The following is a 22,351-nucleotide window of genomic DNA, read 5'->3' as shown; positions in this document are numbered from 1 at the left end:
AAATGAGTAATAGGTTAAACTCTAAAAAATCGACGGTGGCACTATTTTATTCAACTGCAGTCAAGTGGTGAATTTCTCAGCAATGAACACTTGATTCTCAATTCAAATCCAAAGAAGTTTTTTCAGACCATTTCACTTGTGTCACCATGGCTATCTATTCAGTCTAACATAAATTCCTCCATGGATAGCAGTACATCACACTTATCATACTCCAAACATGGTTACTTGCAAATGAACTACAAACCCACGGTCCACGGAACAATCGTCCAACGTATTCAGCAAGATGTACCACCAAGTAGGCACCAACTGGAGAAACTTAGTGAGTCAGAGGCACATTTGCTTACCATATATTCCAATATAATTAACAGAACCTAGTATCCACTTGTTTCTATCTTCTCAACCCCGCAAACATATCGAAGATATTACATAACTTTTCTCGTTTGACAGTCAATCTCGCCTCAAACAAAATAGCATACTCTAATGAAGCAAAAAAAATACAGACAATTAAGTAAAACAAACGCAAATATCCTTAGAAATTCAGTAGCGAAAACCTACTGTATCACATACCGAAAGCTGTAAAAATCATACTTCCTCCAATTCAATTGATTCTTTACATTTGCTTAAAATACTTCTCACAACAACCAAAAAACGTAAAGAATCAAACGAAATTAATTGTGCTACTCAAGCAAATCGTAACACTGAAATCGGAAACTAATAAACACGAAAGATCAATTAAGCTATGGACAAACAAAATGTTTCATTTATCAGAAACACAAGATTTCAAAACAGTGAAAAAATTGTTCACGAACGGATCGAAAATCAACAGGGATAGTGCTGCAAATAATTCAATAAAATAAACAATAAACTTATACTTGTCAATGACTTTAAGGGGAATAGCGCTCTAAAACAGGGAATAGCTAAATTTCCCGACACTGATCAAAACAAGATTCAACAGGGTAATTGTAGCTCAGCATCTCACCTAAAGTGACTGGGAAATAAGAAATATAATCAATGAAAGGTTGTTTAGCCAGCGAATTTAAAACAAGGTACCAAAGCACGACCATATGCAGGAAAAATGATAGCACTAACAACAGAAAAACGCCAGCTACTGTCAAAAATAAACTTATACTTGCCAATGACTTCAAGGAAGCGACACGGTAAATCCACTGTGAAAAGTAAAAAGAAAGCACTAACCAAAGGTCAAGCCACTACTTCGTAGGTTGAAAATTAACTCTAGCTTCGGAAATCAAATAGTAAAAGCTAAACGGCACAATCTCAATCTTAATACTAAAATCATCATTTTGGTATAATTTCTGAGCGTAAAATATCATCAGGAAGTGAGAAACACAATCCGATTATCTGAATCACGCCTAATTACCACTCATACGAATCACCAATTAAACCAAAATAATTACTGGAAACCCAACAAGAAGCAAATCAAACAGTCTAAATAACTTCTTTTACGAGTCTCACAACATGTCATGCCCGTTCTCCTTCCTTTATTCCATTGGTAGCCTACTGGTTATACACTCGACTTCCCTCACACTTTCTCCTTCCTCTCCATCCCTCATTCCCCTTATAGTTTATCAATACGTTACACCAAAAACTGTCAGCTAATCGACATGATCAACACAACCTTATTTTAACCAAAAAACACACAAAAGTCCACAACTCTAACTGAACACATAATCAACAAAGGACAACTCAAATATCCCCTCAAATGGTTTACTACATTATTATCCCCCATTGAATATGGGGTACAATGGAGAATACTCCACTAACACATCAACACATTTCACTCGAATGAAAACTACTTCACACCAATTTAGCTTATACTCACTCCGGCTATATTACCTATTTGCCTCAAATTAAAATACCTCTCACAAAACATATAAAAGTAAATAAATGACCGAGATGGAGGAAGCATTAATCTTAAGTAGCAAATAACATTACATAGACAAACAATCCCTAAGAGTTTGAAAATTCAGCAAAAAATAAAAATAATTATTTCACGAGAATAAAATCATTATGAATGGCCACAGTTCCGTAAGCAACTTTTTTCCACTAACCACTATAGTACTATACATATGTCCACTAATCAACAGAAATGAAAGCTAAAATTTAAGAATTTATCGAGGGTGAAAATGCAAACCGCACAACTGAAATATAAAAGCAAGAGCCCAATCGCATGAATCTTAATTTCCAATCAGATGAAGAGACACAATTCGAGCATAGAACTAAGGTCTTTCAATTAGGAAGGGAAACAAAACATCCCGCTAAACTGTGTAAATGAGGCTGCTCATATTGTGAAGTGATAGTCACACAATGCCATTCAAGTTTCCTTATAGGTCGACTAATATCAGCCTACCACGAGTGTGAAACTATGTACAGAGGCTACCTAATGGCCTTACGCCCTTACACCGCCATCAGAGAGGGCCTTTGAAGCAATGAGGTAATGTTGTTGTAAGGAGAACCAAGAAATAAAAAAAATCACCAAATCATGACCAGGTATCTCAAACTCAATGCATGATCAAGTTGTTTACCTTAACTAAAACGCCAAGTGAGTTTAGACTAAACAGGATTCCGCAAAAGGGGAAAAAAGGAGGTGAAAAAAAGTCTATTTCTTAAAATTGTGACTTACTAATTAGAAATCCACATATAAACAGGTCACTGAAGAAACATTGTCAAAAGCAAATATCTCCAAATAGCATGTAAACAAAAATGCATCACGCCTAACAAGTTTCAAGAGACCAAAAGGGTGAAGAAATTACCATTCTCGATAGCATTTCAGGCACAAGGCATGGTCACAATTTGGCAGCACAATTTTACTATAACTCTCCGTGCAAATACCACACTCTTCTCCCTTTCGCTATCAACATCAGAGAAGTGTCTATGTTCATCTCTTTTGCGGTATCTCTCCATGCACGCAGATTTCTGTTTTTTTAACTTCTATATAAGTAAGACCATTTTCAAGTTGCAACAAAGAATGATAAATTACCGCTGCACAAGAAAAGAAAATACGCCGATATATGAAACAAAAGGGATAGAATACTTGTTTTCCTTTCATGTACTATTTAGATACGAAGTAACATTTAAGACCAAAAGATAGGAACTTGCCTTATAGAGGAGAATTCTGAACGAGCCCAACGCTCCTGCCAGGTGACAATCCGCCCAACTAAGAAGCAAAAAGTGGGCAGCAGGAGTATAGGACATTCACATTTGAAGGCAAGCCCCATCATATTCTCTAGGTAACTCAGATGCTCTGCAAGACCAGATTAAAACGTAAATTCGAAAGAATTCACTTTTACAAAGCAAGATCCCTTGCATGAAATTCAAGAAACCCTATAACATCCCCTCCAAAGATCGATATATAAAGTAACAAAACTCACCAAATTGTTGGACAAAATCAAACACTTACTGACCTAAGATTGCAGACCTTTCCCCGTTTTAAATCTTACACAACAACTGCAACCACATTCCAAAAATCACAAATATGTGCAATAACCAGGAAAAAACAATTACGATAAAATAAATAAATACATAAAATGAGGAAAGTGAAGGAATTCAGAGCGTGAATGAGCATTAAGAGACAGAATGGGTAAGAGATAACGGAAATTTGAAAAAAATTAATGGGGGATGGAATCACCATCAAAGCAAAATCGTACCTGTATCATCAAATTAATTGATCAAAACATCTAAAATAGCTGAATATCAACACCATCAACGCAAAAGAAAGATGACATATTAGAGGGAGAGAGGGATAGCAGGAGATTGAAATGAAATTATGATTTTGGGGGAGGTTGGTAAATGAAATGAAATGAGAAAAAGGGGAATGAAAACAATCTTGAGTGACAGCGCGATAATGAGAATGAAAGGGAGGATAAAATGGAAAGAGTAGCACAAAACGAAAAAAAAGGGAAATCAAATCGGGGAAATGATACATCCAAATTACTTAGATTTGATACCCTTTGCAAGAGCAAATCCAAATAATTGTTGTAGATTAAATAAGTAAGAGGGAAACAACAAACCTTGGGCCAGGATCATCTGTTAAGGGCAACTTTTCATAACAGTAATAGGATCGAATGTTTTGATAGCTTTCCTGAGATTGTTAAAAGAATCTCGATGAGAATGTCTATAGAGATGCATATCATTAGACCCAAGAAATATTGAAACGGTAAGAAGCCATTCTTGCTTTAATTTTAGAGGCTGGAACTTACGCTTTCAGTAGAGGCAGAGCTGCAAAGAACATCATCACTTTTCTCTAGGGTTGAAGCTGATATATAAACAAGTGTTTCCATACTCTATTTTTAAGAAAATTGAATGAACATCAAATCAGAAACAGATTAATAAGTTCAAAATCCAGCAAGATAAACAAGAACCTCGTATCAATCTACCATGTATAAAAGCCATTATCCCAAAGGTTAAAATATCAAAGAAGGATAGAATTCAAAGCAATACCTTCGACCTTCAAATAAATATAAGCCCTACCTTCTCCGGATCATATCCACAGGAGCACACGCAAGTTTAGCGCACATTCTGCGTTATATACTATGCTATATCATATAGAAAAATGACATAGCAATGCGCACATTCCTACTTTGAGTTAAGTCAAGCAACAGAAAGATAAAAAAAAAAACTCAAACTGCAGCGAAGACAGTTCTATAGAAAACAAAAATACTGAAACTTTCTTACGTGAGATTCAAAACCTTAGCATTCTCAGAAACTATAAAAACGATAAACGGATGGGGGAAGCTACCAAGTTATTCTCAAAGTCATATGCTTAATAAGGAAAGCCTGATTAAAACATAAGTTTGTCCTACAAATCTCTACTAATTCTTTGGCTCAAGATGTAAGGAATGTGTATTATCTCGAAGGTATCTCAAACTATAGCATTAGACGGTCCATATAGTACATCACAGAGAAACTCATTTCAACTTAAAGATGACAGTTTGGCGGGAACGCAAACAAATTTTGCTCTAACTAAATTCGTTTTCTTTGAAGCAGGATGGAAGCTCCTATAATTCATAAGTGTCCCGACTTTAAAATGTAAAATAAAGAATTTTTTGTAAGCCTAAATTTGGCATCCTAAATCTACAAAAAGAAAATTGTAATTCCTAAGATACACAATGGTTTACAGACATCACTGCAACAAAGAGAGATTTCTTAGGAGAGTCAAAGAACATTTTATGATGGCTGTTCAGTGGCGTGAAAAAAAGCCGTAGTAAAATTCGCTAATATGACATATACCGCATCCATCCCAATTTATCATCCCTATTTGACTTTAGTTGTCAATCGATGTTTCTTTGGATATATCAAGACACAATGTAAAGTTTGTCATGGTTGATTCAGCCAAACCTTTTCAGATATAGCTAGGTTTACGAAAGTTGTAGCTATTGTGTACTCTGAGAAAATATAGGTTAGAGTAGATATTACTGACCACAAAGTCAAATAGGGAGTGTATAATGTTGGAATATGTGTCCTCCGACAATAATGCGATCACGACTGTTGATCATGATGATCACATGTTTAAGTCTCATTAAAATGAATACAATTGGGAAGTAATATAGTTACTGTCAACTGGTTAACATATATCGGTAATGATTGGTCGACTAGAGTTTGACATTACTTTGTCGTGTGACGGTGGTGATCGATTGACCCCTAGGTCATACCTAAAGGGCAATACTCTTAATTGATTATTTAATTAATCGTATAATGTTACGAGTTAATTAAATTACTAGAAAATTGACGGACGATTTTGGAAGTAAAATTTACGTATCATATTGAAATGTGATTAAATAAGATACGGTCTGAGTAATTAAATTGTATAATTACTCGGATGAAATTATTGTTTAATGTAACAATTAAAATTGAATGAATTGTTATAAATACAATCAGTTGTAATTTATAATTGGTAAAATATTTTGGTACTAGTAATTATGATATTACTAAGTCGATTTTTGTATGTGACGTATTTTTATTAATGCGTTGATTTTTAATAAGTTAAAAATTACATAACAAATATATGTGACATGTGACATGTAACATATAGACAATTGACAAAAATAATATGAAGTCCATATTATGAAGTGGCCGAAAATTAGAAGGGATTTTAAGCTAATTATAAGATGTTTGTAATTAGTGGAAAACACAATGATTAAAAAGCATCTTAGCCATGCAAGCCTATTGTTCCTTGTGAAGAACAACCTTACCATGCATTGGCTCTCCTTTTATCCTCTCTTACACGGTTTGGAGAAGACAAATACATCATTGTTTTTCTTATAATTTTTTACCTAATAATACTCTAAAATGTTTTTAGATTATTCATTCATTCACTCATCCAAAAACATAAGTTCTAGAGAAATAAAATCCTCTCTTTTATCTCTCTAAAACCGAAAATGTATAAGAGTTTATAAATATTTTTGGTTCCAATTTTCTATCTAAGATTAATATTATACTAGATCTTATAATATTAATTGTATTAAGGGTTAAGCCTTGGGTATAGTATTTAGGGAGAGATCTTACTCTTAGATCTTTGTTCTTCCATTGGATCAAGCTCAAGAACAAAAGAGAAAGGTGATCTCTTTTGTGCCCAAATAACCGAAATTTAATATGTAAGGACATGATTTCTCCTCTATGCATTTTATTGTTTGCATGCATAAGATCCGTTTTAATTTTATGACAAATTAGTTTAGACATATATGAGTATGTTAATATGTATATGAATCTACATTTCCTTCAATCGGTATCAAGAGCCACGGTTGTTTGCATGCAAATTGGTTAAAAGTTTTTCCGAGTTATATGAATAACAAAATAAAACTTGTAAAATTTGTGTTATTATGATATATCACGAAATAATTACATGCATGTTAATATTTCTGGTCCTAAAGTGTTTTAGGATATTTTGGTTAATTTTTCGGATTTTTATTGTTCATATTTTATAATAATGACATTTAAATGTGATTTTATGAGTAAAAATGTCATTTTTGGTCGAAAATTAGCTATACTTCGAATTTTCACTTGGTTTTTGGATATGTTGTCACATATATTATTTTGAGATAACCTGTAATTTTTCATAATTTTTGCACTTGTTATGATCGAAAAATGATTTTTTCATTATTAAATATGGATTTAAGAGAAAAATAGGTTAATATGAGTTAAATTTCGAATCTGGTCATAGAAAATTTATATGTTGTCACATGCAATTTTACAAGATGTGTGTAAAATAATTGGCTATAAAGAAGTCTTTTAGCATGATTTATGAATTTTTGAAGAAAAATGACATAAATAGTGACATTATTAGTGAAAATTAATAAAATATATTCTATGACTTAGGAAAAACGTCTAATGTTGCATTTTAGTCACCTTTTCAGATCTAAGATTGAAAAGTTAGTGAAAATAATTTTTTCCATGTTTTTATGATTATTTTATTAAATATCGATAAACCGCAACATTGTTTTTCCGGAAAAATTTCGAAATTTTTAACCTAAGATTTTGAACATTATGAGTGTCATGGTTTTTTCCAGAATGTTCATGAATTTTAAATTTCAAATTTTGAATTTATTTGAAATTTTTCGATTTATTTGAAGTTTAATGGCTTATTTTTGTAATTTTTGGTCCAATTATGAACAATTTTATAAATAAAAGGTTAATTATGGTCAAATTATTAGTGAAGACTATATTTTGAGTCCTAAGAGGTTAGGGTAATTAACTTATGCATAAATATGAGTTTATGTATTTTTGTGATTATAAAATGTTGAAATCACGCAAATCCGTAAAAACCGAGTAATATACGATATTGGCTAATTAAAAGGCGATTTAGCATAAAATATGGCATGTTCATACATTATATAATGCTGCATTTTCTTTATGATTGTCATAATTTTAATTTATGTAATTTTGTATTATGTAATTTTACTTAGTATGGCCTTAGATTTTAATTGGTATTTCCCGAAATGTATGGGAATATCGATTCGGTTGTATTTCTTATTGTGATCTCGTATCACCGTTTTGTAATATTTAATAGATTTATTTTATTTTAGTTACAAATGTATAATAGGAAATTATGTATTTTATTATGTAATTTTATTCATTCCGGAGTTCCAAAAGACGGATTTCTTCAAGAATGGCGATACATAAAGACGGTGTTACCTCGAGATGCGTGCCACAACCGAAGTTCAAGGGACCAATGGAGTTGGTTTCCGAATATGTAATAGATTAATAGTTTTTCTATTTTAGGATAGGCCATACTAGGATTTTATCTTTTATGCTTGCATTTTATTTATGTCACATGCATCGCTAAATCGCCATAACTAAAACATGCATTCTTATTTTATCGAGTTTATCGACCGTGTCAATTAGAATTATCGTAGTTCACCGCTTTAGTTCACTTAAAACGTGATAGATAATAAATTGACATGACCTCTCGCTAAAACAACTAATTGAGACATAGCCTTACCAAATAGTAGAAACCATGAAAACCTATTTCGCGAGGGAGTGCACTCGGCTACCCCGGGGTACAAACCTTGTTACGTAGGGGAAGTGGGTGATAAATGTCTATTCCACCGAATTCATGTTGATGAGGGTTTCATCGGCTACCCCGTGCCTAAATTAATATGGGTTTGGATAATGGAACCATTTATTCGAAATTTGGATTGAACTCAACAAAAGTAATTGATGAGGGTTTCATCGGCTACCCCGTGCCCTTGTTGATGTGTTTTGGGCTATAGATAAATATTAGAGTAATTTTATCGACCAAGAGTTCTAAAAGTAGAATCGATTAAAAGGTTAATCCACCGAGTTATATTGATGAGGGTTTCATCGGCTACCCCGTGCCTAAGTCGATATGAATTTGGGTCTTGGAATCATTTATTCTAGTTGGGTAGAGGTCACTAGAAAAATGCATAAAACTTGTTTAAATCATACATTTTTACGAGTATAATTAAAACGACAATTGTTTTACTCCTTATGTTTTGTTTTGTAGACCACTTCTTATTCATAACAAATGGCAACACCAACTCCTAATGCTACACCACTCGCTACTTCATCATGGCTCCGATCCTTTATGGATCGATGTAAACTTGAAAAGAATGGGTCAAATTTCTCCGAGTGGGATGCCCAACTCAAATTAGCCGCCGAAGGTGACGACAAGCTTCGTTACCTTACCGAGGCCTCTCCACCCGAGCCCTCCACTAGGTCCACCGCGGCCACTAGGGAAGCCTATGAGGCTTACCAAAAGGAGTCCGCCGCAATGAAAAATGTCTTAATATTTGCGATGGAGGCGGAACTCCAAAGGAGAGCCTTCAAAATGGGCAATGCTAATGAGATTTACTCCAAACTTGTGACCATGTTTTCACAAACTCCGCGGATCGTCCAATATGAGGCGGCCGCGGCATTCTTTGATCTCGACTTCAAAGAGGGCCAAAAGGTTAGCCCTCATGTGCTCAAACTCATGGAGCTTGTCGAGACCTTGAAAATTCAAAAGGTTGAAATCCCCAAAGAACTCATCGTAGATAGGATTCTACACTCCTTGTCTAAGGTTAAGGCATATGTGCAATTCCGGGTGAATTTCAATATGCAAGACAAGGATGTGTCTCTTGAGGAGTTGCACAAGTTACTTGTGCAAGCCGAGAGGGACATGGGGTTAAATGTGAACCCTCCCAAGGATGTGCTTAACATAAGCACAAAGAGTAAGGGGAAGTTCAAGAAGAATGGGAGAAAGGGCAAGAAACAAGCTCCCACATTCACCAAAGCTAAGTCTTGTGAAGCTAGCACCTCCAAAGTCAAGAAGGGTCCTCTTGACAAATGCCATTATTGTAATGGCATGGGACATTGGAAGAGGAATTGTTCCAAATACCTTGGTGATATCAAAGTCGAAAGATCACTCCAAAGAGGTAAATGACTAACCTTCTTTTATGTTTCTAAATTCAACTATGGTATTATGATGCAAAGTTGTGATAATGTATCTCCCTTTTTATTGTAAATAGGGCCTCCACCAAGCAAAGACAAAGGAAAAGAAAAGCAATTAATATTACAATATATCACGAAGTATAGCTATTTTTAGACCAAAAATGACATTTTTACTCACAAATGATGATATATCTAAAACCCAAATTTTTGCAAAAACTTAACAATCTAATGTTTGTAATTGGTTAAATATGTAAATAAAAGTTAAAATATGTCAATCGGTATCAAGAGCCACGGTTGTTTGCATGCAAATTGGTTAAAAGTTTTTCCGAGTTATATGAATAACAAAATAAAACTTGTAAAATTTGTGTTATTATGATATATCACGAAATAATTACATGCATGTTAATATTTCTGGTCCTAAAGTGTTTTAGGATATTTTGGTTAATTTTTCGGATTTTTATTGTTCATATTTTACAATAATGGCATTTAAATGTGATTTTATGAGTAAAAATGTCATTTTTGGTCTAAAAATAGCTATACTTCGAATTTTCACTTGGTTTTTGGATATGTTGTTACATATATTATTTTGAGATAACCTGTAATTTTTCATAATTTTTGCACTTGTTTTGCTCGAAAAATGAATTTTTCATTATTAAATATGGATTTAAGAGTAAAATAGGTTAATAAGAGTTAAATTTCGAATCTGGTCATAGAAAATTTATATGTTGTCACATGCAATTTTACAAGGTGTGTGTAAAATAATTGGCTATAAAGAAGTCTTTTAGCATGATTTATGAATTTTTGGAGAAAAATGACATAAATAGTGACATTATTAGTGAAAATTAATAAAATATAATCTATGACTTAGGAAAAACGTTTAATGTTGCATTTTATTATATTTTTCAGATCTAAAGTTGAAAAGTTAATGAAAATAATTTTTCCATGTTCTTATGATTATTTTATTATAAATTGATAAACCGCAACATTGTTTTTCCGGAAAACTTTCGAAATTTTTAACCTAAGATTTTGAACATTATGAGTGTCATGGAATTTTTCCAGAATGTTCATGAATTTAAATTTCAAATTTTGAATTTATTTGAAATTTTGTGATTTATTTGAAGTTAAATAGCTTATTTTTGTAATTTTTGGTCCATTTATGAACAATTTTATAAATAAAGGTTAATTATGGTCAAATTATTAGTGAAGACTATATTTTGAGTCCTAAGAGGTTAGGGTAATTAACTTATACATAAATATGAGTTTATGTATTTTTGTGATTATAAAATGTTGAAATCACGCAAATCCGTAAAAACCGAGTAATATACGATATTGGCTAATTAAAGGCGATTTAGCATAAAATTGAGCATGTTCATACATATTATATTGCTGCATTTTTCCTTTATGATTGTCATAATTTTAATTTATGTAATTTTGAATTATGTAATTTTACTTAGTATGGCCTTAGATTTTAATTGGTATTTCCCGAAATGTATGGGAATATCGATTCGGTTGTAATTTTTATTGTGATCTCATATCACCGTTTTGTAATTTAATAGATTTATTTTATTTTAGTTACAAATGTATAATAGGAAATTATGTAATTTATTATGTAATTTTATTCATTCCGGAGTTCCCAAAGACGGATTTCTTCAAGAATGGCAATTACATAAAGACGGTGTTACCTCGAGATGCGTGCCACAACCGAAGTTCAAGGGACCAATGGAGTTGGTTTCCGAATATGTAATAGTTAAATAGTTTTTCTATTTTAGGAAAGGCCATACTAGGATTTATTTATTTTATGCTTGCATTTTATTTTATGTCACATGCATCGCTAAATCGCCATAACTTAACATGCATCCTTATTTTATCGAGTTTATCGACCGTGTCAATTAGAATTATCGTAGTTCACCGCTTTAGTTCACTTAAAACGTGATAGATAATAAATTGACATGACCTCTCGCTAAAACAATTAATTGAGACATAGCCTTACCAAATAGTAGAAACCATGAAAACCTATTTCGCGAGGGAGTGCACTCGGCTACCCCGGGGTACAAACCTTGTTACGTAGGGGAAGTGGGTGATAAATGTTAATCCACCGAATTCATGTTGATGAGGGTTTCATCGGCTACCCCGTGCCTAAGTTAATGTGGGTTTGGATAATGGACACATTTATTCGAAATTTGGATTGAACTCAACAAAAGTAATTGATAAGGGTTTCATCGGCTACCCCGTGCCCTTGTTGATGTGTTTTGGGCTATAGATAAATATTAGAGTAATTTTATCGACCGAGAGTTCTAAAAGTAGAATCGATTAAAGAGTTAATCCACCGAGTTATATTGATAAGGGTTTCATCGGCTACCCCGTGCCCAAGTTAATATGAATTTGGATCTTGGAATCATTTATCATAGTTGGGTAGAGGTCACTATGTAAATGCTATACTTGTTTACAAGTATTAATATAACGATGAATGTTTTGTTTTCCTCTATTCCGTTATTATATTGTTCTATTTCTTAACCACAATTCATATACGATATCATTTCTTTTTGATTCAAATCTCCATTAAAATATCGTAACTAAAGACAAATATGAGTTTGCTTCTAAAACCTCAAATGAACCATTGCTAAGGATCTCTTGTAAAGAGTATAGATAAAAGTTATTCATTATCAAACATGTTTTGATTTTTGACTAACACATCTACTTGCAATGGATTGTTATTCATATACTTAATTGAATTAAGTACCTTGAAGCGATAAATTGTTTTGGTGATTAGATTTTCAGAATTCGTAATTGACCAAAATAACGCTACCACTTCATGAAAGTTTTAAGACTAAAACGAACAAATGAAGAGTAATCTTCATGAATTCAATTTTGCTTCTCAAAGCAAAGACTCATTGAAATGAGTGGGAGCATTCTCTTAAACCGTTAAGATGAGGACGAGGTTCAAGAAGTAAAGATCATAATGGAATTGATACAAGGTAATGTTAAAAGTAAAGTCATTGAGGAATGACGATACTAAACCTATCAATCCCAACCGATAAAGTTTCCGTTGTCTTAAATGTTAGACACGAGAAAGGAAACCACCCCAAATTATTGAAGAATCAACAAGTTAGTTGTGGGACATCTAATGGGACCTTCTTCTTTAAATGTTTATTTGATTAAACATAAATTTTGCTAGTACTACTTCGTCAATATTAGAAACCAATGGAGGTTTTCATCATTGTACTTGATACATAGGATGATTAGAATATGACGACTAGCAACAATAATGTCGAGAGATAGAGTAATTGTGTACTCAATCTAGTTTTTGGATTTAAAGTTGTACTTAATTATGACTATTAAGTGCATAAACTCTAAATAAGAATATAAACTTGTTAAGATACAAAAGAGGTTTTCACTTTTGTGACCCTATACACCACGATTTGATGTATGGCTAGCCCATTATCAAGGTGATTATATTCTAAACCAAACTAGAATGATATATCATGAAGATGATGTAAGACTCAAATTGGTAACCCAAGATTAAACCTTAAATTTTGGAATGATGAATGCAAAGAGTTATCGAGTACTCTTGAAACCATTAGATTGTTAATGGTATATGCGTATCTTGTATTCAAAGCAAGATGTCTCGTGCCTTTTGGTTGAAAAGGAGATCGAGGTAGTAAATCATCGATCCAAAATAGGTTGATCATTTTCTTTTACCAACGATTTAAGTTGACGCTAATATGTTCACTTAATAAGGTAAAAGGAGAAATCTTTGAAGAATTTCAAAGAGTTCAAGGAATCACGATTTAGTCGTGATGGGATTATCAAAGTGAAGACTTTGATATAAGCCAAAGGAAATGTGATATAGTATCACAAGTTAATCTCTCTTAGCACGCATTATGGAATAATGTGTGATTAGATAAGAAATCAAACGCTATTCGATATGGTTTGGATTTCAATCAAGTTACTTTGAGTTACTTGATCCTTTTGGGGATTTTATCATTTTTGTCTAAATTATTTTTCCACTAAATCGAATCATATGAGATATGAAATGGTAAGGGTACCATGGTTGTAAGTTTTCACAAGAAACAAATGCTCATTTTTCCCTTTCAATTTTCACGAGTACAACGGGTTTGCGGCTCATGAAGCTGTCTTTCTAAAATACAAGTTTATTTTTAGAAGACAGAGTGGGAGAAATTATTCAAAGAGCCACAAAGATGTTATGTCGCAAGAAACTGGTCTTTCTTGGCTACATGAGACGTTTTGTGTAAGACATTGTTTCTTCAAAACCTAGGAGGTTAAAATTCGTCACTTGTTAAAAATGATGAATTCATGTTACTTTTAAGAAAGTAAAGAGCTTATAACTTACAAAGAAATTGTTTGATTCAAGATTGATTACTTCTGGAAAGTAATGAACATATGACTTACATAAAAGTGTTTAAGTCACAACTCAATACAAGGCTTAGAGCCATGAAAATCCAAAATAAAAAGGCTTGATTAGTTGCAAAGGGTTTTGCACTAATAAAGACAAATATCAAAGTTTGATTGGATGCAAAGGGTTTTGCACTAATTGAAATGCTTAAGTCTATTTGGATCTTCTTAGGGATTGTGTTTCATTATGAGGTTATGAAATACATAGCAAGTGAATCTAAAACCCACTTCTTCAATTAGAAGGAATGTATTCAATACATGTCTTGAGTTTTGAAGATTCTTGCAATCCTAAGATAATGTGAAACTTAAGAGAGGGTCTTAAGTAGGACATCAATGAGTTGGAATCAACATTTTTGGATCATGTGATAAGACATTTCTCGATATGTCGAGAAGTTGTGTTTATACATGAAGTTTAGTGGGAGTTACGGAAATTTTAATTAGTCCAATATGTGGATGACATATTGATCATCGAGAATGATTTAAGACTTTTGGAGTATTATAATACATCTTGAATATCCGGATTTATGCAGATAAATCCACATGATATTAGCGTCAGTAAGAAGTCTTATGTTGATAAGATTCATGACTAGTTCAATTAAATTGAACATATTTGATTGATTCCATTTGCTTCCGCTGCCGAATCAATTAAAAAGAAATGATGTGCAACACTTCATATACTTTGAGTATGATGAATTGTTTTCAAAATCGAATTTAAGTAATCTTTGCCAAGTATGCCATATAGATTACCCTTAAGTGCGTGCAGAAGCATTAAGGAAGTAAAGCAAAGTGTTTATGATGCAATTTTGTGTAAGGGTGTTGCACAAGTGACAATTGACAATTGAGGTTGCGCATGGTTTCCGACAAAACCATAATCAAAACACATTAGGATGGTTAAGATACCATTGTGGCTATGTTAACAAAGAAGTAGATTTTCTAGAATCGTTCTAGGTAATAAAGAACAATGAGAGATATTTATAACGGAAATTGAGTACACTTGCAATCATGGGATGTGCAAGAAGGAAGAGTCCCACACACTGTGAAAACAGTGGGAGCTATTCTTAGACTAGAAAGCCTATGTCTTGATTGGATCTCGACACGTACTCAGAAAGTTTTGTAATGCAAATGTATACATTACAAAGGAAAACGAGTATGTAGTAAGGTTGAGTAAGGTACAAGAAGTTGATAAAACCTACTAACCAAAGCCTTTTCAAAGGCTAAACATGATGAGTCATGTCATTTCAATTAAATTGAAATGGACAACTACGTACAAGATCAAATTAGATTATAGAACATGGAATAGTAATCAGGCATTGACTATTCATGTGTGATAATCGCATTTGTCGTTCGAGTTTTATTTTAAAACTCTTTTATTATACTTTGTTACATCCAAACGGGTTGTAGTGACAATTGAACCCCGTTAAAGTGAACATGGATTAGCATTGTATTCGCCCATAGTCACTTGTATGAGGTGACGTCTCGAAGTGACTAGAGTGTGATGCGATTGATGGCAAGTTCAAGTGCCATACAGTCATGTGAGATGACTAGTCGATCACATAGGCAGATTGTTAGGAACATTTTGTCGGGCCTTATGACCGCTTATAGAGTTCTGGCAATTTATATAGCCTGGTCGTGGCGAGAGCTGCTATAGTATTCTAATGAGTCGATTCTTTTGACTAAAGACTATTCACCTAAGATGACACAGTTTCAGATTAACTTTGATTTGTGTTACTACGACCTTCGTAAATGGGGTCAAATGGGCATATTTTGGGTTATGATGGCTGTGGCTAGTCGAAGGGAATGAGTGCGATAGGAATTGTCCATCCCCTTGTCAGGGTTAAAACAATATCTCAGGGCCACTCGAGGAGTAATGAACTGGAAATGCGTGGCCACGCTCGGAAGGTATCCAGAGTGGATAAATCCGGTCAATCAGTTATTCTCCAGATCGAGGAAACCACTCTCGATATGATCACTTGCAAGTACGACCTGAAAGACACCTTGCATTGAGTGGGAGATAGTAATAGGACAAGAGAATTGGTGACGCACACTTGTCGAGGACAAGTGGGAGATTGTTGGGAAATGTGTCCTCAACAATAGTGCGATCATGTGATTTTATATCATTGTTAAATCTCATTTTAAAGAATACAATTGGGAAGTAATATTGTTACTGTCAACTGGTCAACATATATCGGTAATGATTGGGTGACTAGAGTTTGACATTACTTGTGTGTGACGGTGGTGATCAGTTGACCCCCTAGGTCATACCTAAAGGGCAATACACTTAATTGATTATTTAATTAATCGTACAATGTTGCGAGTTAATTAAATTACTTGAAAATTGACGGACGATTTTGGAAGTAAAATTTACGTATCATATTGAAATGTGATTAAATAAGATACGGTCTGAGTAATTGAATTGTATCATTACTCGGATGAAATAATTGTTTAATGTAACAATTAAATTGAATGAATTATTATAAATACAATCTGTTGTGATTTATAAATGGTAAAATATTTTGGCACAAGTAATTATGAAATTACTAAGTCGATTTTTGTATGTGACGTATTTTTTATTAATACGTTGATTTTTAATATGTTAAAAATACATAACAAATTTATGTCACATATGACATGTGACATATTGACAATTGACAAAAATAATATGGAATCCATATTATTAAGTGGGCCGAAAATTAGAGGGTTATTGAGCTAATTATATATTGATTGTAATTAGTGGAAGGCATGATGATTGCACTAGTCACTAGCCATGCAAGCCTATGGTTCATTGTGAAGAACAAATTTACCATGCATTGGCTCCCCAATAGCACTCCTCTTACACGTTTTTTTTGGGAAGAAAAACTATCATTGTTTTTCTTATAATTTTACCTAATAATATACTAAGTGTAGTATTATTATTCATTCTAATTCAATCATCCAAAACATAGAGTTCTAGTGAGAAGAAAAATCCTCTCTTCCTCTCTCACAAAACCGAAACATATGAGTGTTTTATAAATGTTTTGGTTCAATTTTCACTAGATTAATATTATACTAGTATCTATAATATTAATTAGATTAAGTGTTAAGCCTTGGGTATAAAGCTTGGGGAGAGATCTTCTACTTAGATCTTGTTCATCCATTGGAATAGCTCAAGAACAAGAGAGAAAGGTGATCTCTCTTGTGCCCAATATAGCCGAAATATTGAATGTAAGGACATTATTTCTCTTCTCTTTTATTAATGTTTGCATGCATAAAATCCGTTTTAATTTTATGACAAATTAATTTTGACATATATGAATATGTTAGTATGTATAAAGATCTACATTTCCTTCAATTGGTAGAAAAATGAGGACACAACACACAAGGCAAGATAATTGTGTACTTGTGTAAATGAAGATCTACGCAAGAGAGAATGTTTTTGAATGAAGGTATATCTATTTACATAGTATACCAAATAGATGAGATCTATAGTCTCAAATTAGTTCTAAATGACTTAAGAGACCAAGTAAAGTAATCATAAGAGTTTATTCTCAAGATAACTACACGAGGAGACCAAAAGAAGTTTTGGAAGAAAAATGACTAATGTAAAGTCTTAACAAGCTTTTGACTAAGGTTATGAATCATTTGACCAATAGTTTCAATCATGAGTTTTACTTAAGAGCCTAAATGAATCAAAGTAACATACTAGTTATGATCAAGTTGCAAAGTTTGATATTCCGATATCTTCAATAGCCAACGTTTTAACCACGCAAATGTCATTGTTTAACCTCGCTATGAAATGGTTAAACCTCCTTCCGAAAGGGTATTCCGAAGGACCTATTCTAAATATTATTTGTATTTGAATAATGACATTGCTACACATCATTATGACATGAGTGTGTTAGAGATTTAAAATCTCTTTCCGTAAGGTTGAGATGAGACCACTTCAAAATAGGCATTTTGAAAGGATATGATGGGAACATATATGGTTTTATCCTAGTAACTTGGCAAAGCGATTTATATTTATATTCTTGACAAATTTCGATTGAGAAGTCAATTTCGAAATATGTAGAATTAAGTGGGAGTTGGGAAATTCTCATGTGAAGACATGGGATTTAGTGGGAGCTATCATCCTTGAATGTATAAAACCCATTGCTCATTAAAGAATGACGAGCTAATACCTTCTTTTATAAAGAAGCTTTTGAGTTTTCAATTCTGGATGAAAATGGACAATGATGAATCCAATTACATCATGGGATGTTGGGTTAGTATTAAGAGATACACATCACATCAACATACGCGTAGGTTATTCGTATGAATGAAAATGGGATTACCATTAGCAGTCATGGTAGTTCATTGAACCTGAGAACGGTTGATCTCATGATTATTAGTAACTAATGTTTCCGCCATTAGGATAATCATGAACATGTCCAATTATGAATCATATGCATAAGAGCATGATGATTGACTTGGTGAGCCATAATAGAAGCGTCATGAATTCTCGAGTAGAATCCGATGAGCGATTTCAGTGATTGACGGATGTTCCATTATGTGATAAGAGGTTGCACATTTTGCAGAAGATCCGAGCACATATAAGGATTTATGAGAATCCTAAAACTTTCGAGCTAGAAAGAGAAATGAGAAGTTTTGGAAAGATGGTTTGTAGAATAAGAAGTTATTCAAAGATAATCTTTCCTAGTTAAGCTAGGACTTGTGAGAAGTACTAAGCTAATAATCTTGTCAATTGTTACAAGATTCTACAAAACATATACCTAGTGCATTGTGTGTGGATGAAATACTTGATCGGTGCAAGTTGTATTATTCATCGCAAATTCGTTCGTTATGAGATGAGCAATGAGAAAGTTCTTTCAAGTTAAAGAACCAAAACCAAGGTCAAGAACCTTAATGTGTACTTGGTAAGATTCATGGTATGAGAACATGAATGTGAAGGAAATTGCAAGTGTAAGAAGTTTGAACACGTGGACACATGGGATGTTAAACTTCTATTGCAATCGATAAGTGTTTACACTTATGATAAACATCACAAGGTTGTAATATGATATTGACTACCCGAGTGTGATGTCGACACTTGTCGTTAGAGTTATTATTATTAACTCACTTGGTACATTGTTATATCCAAACGGGTTGTGGAGACAATTGAACCCCGTTAAAGTGAACATGGATTAACATTGTTTATGCCCATAGTTACTTATATGAGGTGACGTCTCGAAGTGACTAGAGTGTGATGCGATTGATGGCAAGTTCAAGTGCCATAGAGTCATGTGTGATGACTAGTCGATCACATAGGCGGATTGTTAGGAACATTTTGTCGGGCCTTATGACCGCTTATAGAGTTCTGGCAAATTTATATAGCCTGGTCGTGGCGAGAGCAGCTATAGTATTCAAATGAGTCGATTCTTTTGACTAAAGACTATTCGCCTAAGATGGCACAGTTTCAGATTAACTTTGATTTGTGTTACTACGACCTTCGTAAATGGGGTCAAATGGGCATATTTTGGGTTATGATGGCTGTGGCTAGTCGAAGGGAATGAGTGCGATAGGAATTGTCCACCCCTAGTCAGGGTTATAACAATATCTCAGGGCCACTCGAGGAGTAATGAACTGGAAATGCGTGGCCACGCTCGGATAGTATCCAGAGTGGATAAATCCGGTCAATCAGTTATTCTCCAGATCGAGGAAACCACTCTCGATATGATCACTTGCAAGTACGACCTGAAAGACACCTTGCATTGAGTGGGAGATAGTAATAGGACAAGAGAATTGGTGCCGCACACTTGTCGAGGACAAGTGGGAGATTGTTGGAATATGTGTCCTCCGACAATAATGCGATCACGACTGTTGATCATGATGATCACATGTTTAAGTCTCATTAAAATGAATACAATTGGGAAGTAATATAGTTACTGTCAACTGGTTAACATATATCGGTAATGATTGGCTGACTAGAGTTTGACATTACTGTCGTGTGACGGTGGTGATCAGTTGACCCCCTAGGTCATACCTAAAGGGCAATACTCTTAATTGATTATTTAATTAATCGTATAATGTTACGAGTTAATTAAATTACTAGAAAATTGACGGACGATTTTGGAAGTAAAATTTACGTATCATATTGAAATGTGATTAAATAAGATACGGTCTGAGTAATTAAATTGTATAATTACTCGGATGAAATTATTGTTTAATGTAACAATTAAAATTGAATGAATTGTTATAAATACAATCAGTTGTAATTTATAATTGGTAAAATATTTTGGTACTAGTAATTATGATATTACTAAGTCGATTTTTGTATGTGACGTATTTTTATTAATGCGTTGATTTTTAATAAGTTAAAAATTACATAACAAATATATGTGACATGTGACATGTAACATATAGACAATTGACAAAAATAATATGAAGTCCATATTATGAAGTGGCCGAAAATTAGAAGGGATTTTAAGCTAATTATAAGATGTTTGTAATTAGTGGAAAACACAATGATTAAAAAGCATCTTAGCCATGCAAGCCTATTGTTCCTTGTGAAGAACAACCTTACCATGCATTGGCTCTCCTTTTATCCTCTCTTACACGGTTTGGAGAAGACAAATACATCATTGTTTTTCTTATAATTTTTTACCTAATAATACTCTAAAATGTTTTTAGATTATTCATTCATTCACTCATCCAAAAACATAAGTTCTAGAGAAATAAAATCCTCTCTTTTATCTCTCTAAAACCGAAAATGTATAAGAGTTTATAAATATTTTTGGTTCCAATTTTCTATCTAAGATTAATATTATACTAGATCTTATAATATTAATTGTATTAAGGGTTAAGCCTTGGGTATAGTATTTAGGGAGAGATCTTACTCTTAGATCTTTGTTCTTCCATTGGATCAAGCTCAAGAACAAAAGAGAAAGGTGATCTCTTTTGTGCCCAAATAACCGAAATTTAATATGTAAGGACATGATTTCTCCTCTATGCATTTTATTGTTTGCATGCATAAGATCCGTTTTAATTTTATGACAAATTAGTTTAGACATATATGAGTATGTTAATATGTATATGAATCTACATTTCCTTCATATAAATGGGAGAGGGGGTGTATTAAACTATCACCCTCCACAAATTCTCATTATAGACGGACACTATCCGTCTATAGCTATAGACGAATAGTGTCCTTCTCACAAATGAAAGTGGGTAGTGCAAGTGGTTGAGAAATGGATACCCCCACTTACACTACCCACTTGAGAGGGACACTATCCATCTATAGCTATAGACAGATAGTGTCCGTCTATAATGAGACGGACTGATCACCCTAATTACAAAGAGAAACATACATTTGAGGCAAGAATGCAAGATACACTGTAACTGAAGTTCAGCAACAACAGTAACATGCGAATAACAATGTGGCTCCATAGTGAAGGCAACTCACCAAGAACTTCATTGATTCCATGTCAAGTTGAAACTCATCCCCGAGCATTTGAAATAGGAATGCTCCAATGTCCCCATGCGTTTTATTGTCCATCTCATTGACACTCCCTAATACTCTACTTGACGATTCATTTGAGCTCTCACGAAAGCAAAGCACCAAAATAACCCAGAAATTCAAATTGTCCAAAAATATTATTGCATGCAATCACTTTAAACCTAAAAAATCCCCAAATTATTACATGCAATCAATTTAAACCCTAAATTATTTAATTTAACTCACAATCATTGATAGTTAACATATATAGAAAGAAAATCACAAGAATGAACAGGCAACTTACTTAGTACTGTTCGTATCAGACGGATTCAATTTGTCATCGCCATTATTGTCAATTTGATAAGTGAATTGCTTTGTCGAAGAGGAGGAGGAAAGATCCATATAAAGTAGAGGACATGGGAAATTGGAAAGGAACACAGCACATGAGTGATATAGAAACGAGGAATGAGGAGCAGAAAATGTATAATTATTAATGGGGATATGACTGTGGGAGAGGAAAAGAGGGAGAATGAGGAGTGGAGATGAGATTGCTGGCGTGTTGTAGACGATGATCAGAAAAAAATG

General features: G+C 33.4%; 1 long non-coding RNA gene across 1 annotated transcript; it reads right to left on the bottom strand.

Moving 5' to 3' along the window:
* Window positions 1-3,148: 3,148 nt before the first annotated feature.
* On the bottom strand, window positions 3,149-4,514 carry LOC141640387 (uncharacterized). Its single transcript, XR_012542980.1, has 5 exons — window positions 4,459-4,514; window positions 4,218-4,301; window positions 4,029-4,099; window positions 3,423-3,465; window positions 3,149-3,262 (listed from the first exon to the last, which is right to left on the bottom strand). It is a non-coding gene; the product is annotated as an uncharacterized LOC141640387 (long non-coding RNA).
* Between the last annotated feature and the right edge of the window lie 17,837 nt (window positions 4,515-22,351).

Source organism: Silene latifolia, unplaced genomic scaffold, assembly GCF_048544455.1.
Source record: "Silene latifolia isolate original U9 population unplaced genomic scaffold, ASM4854445v1 scaffold_79, whole genome shotgun sequence".
Lineage (NCBI taxonomy): Eukaryota > Viridiplantae > Streptophyta > Magnoliopsida > Caryophyllales > Caryophyllaceae > Silene > Silene latifolia.
The sequence above is the reverse complement of the archived record's forward strand: the minus strand, read 5'-3'. Positions and strand labels throughout refer to the sequence as shown.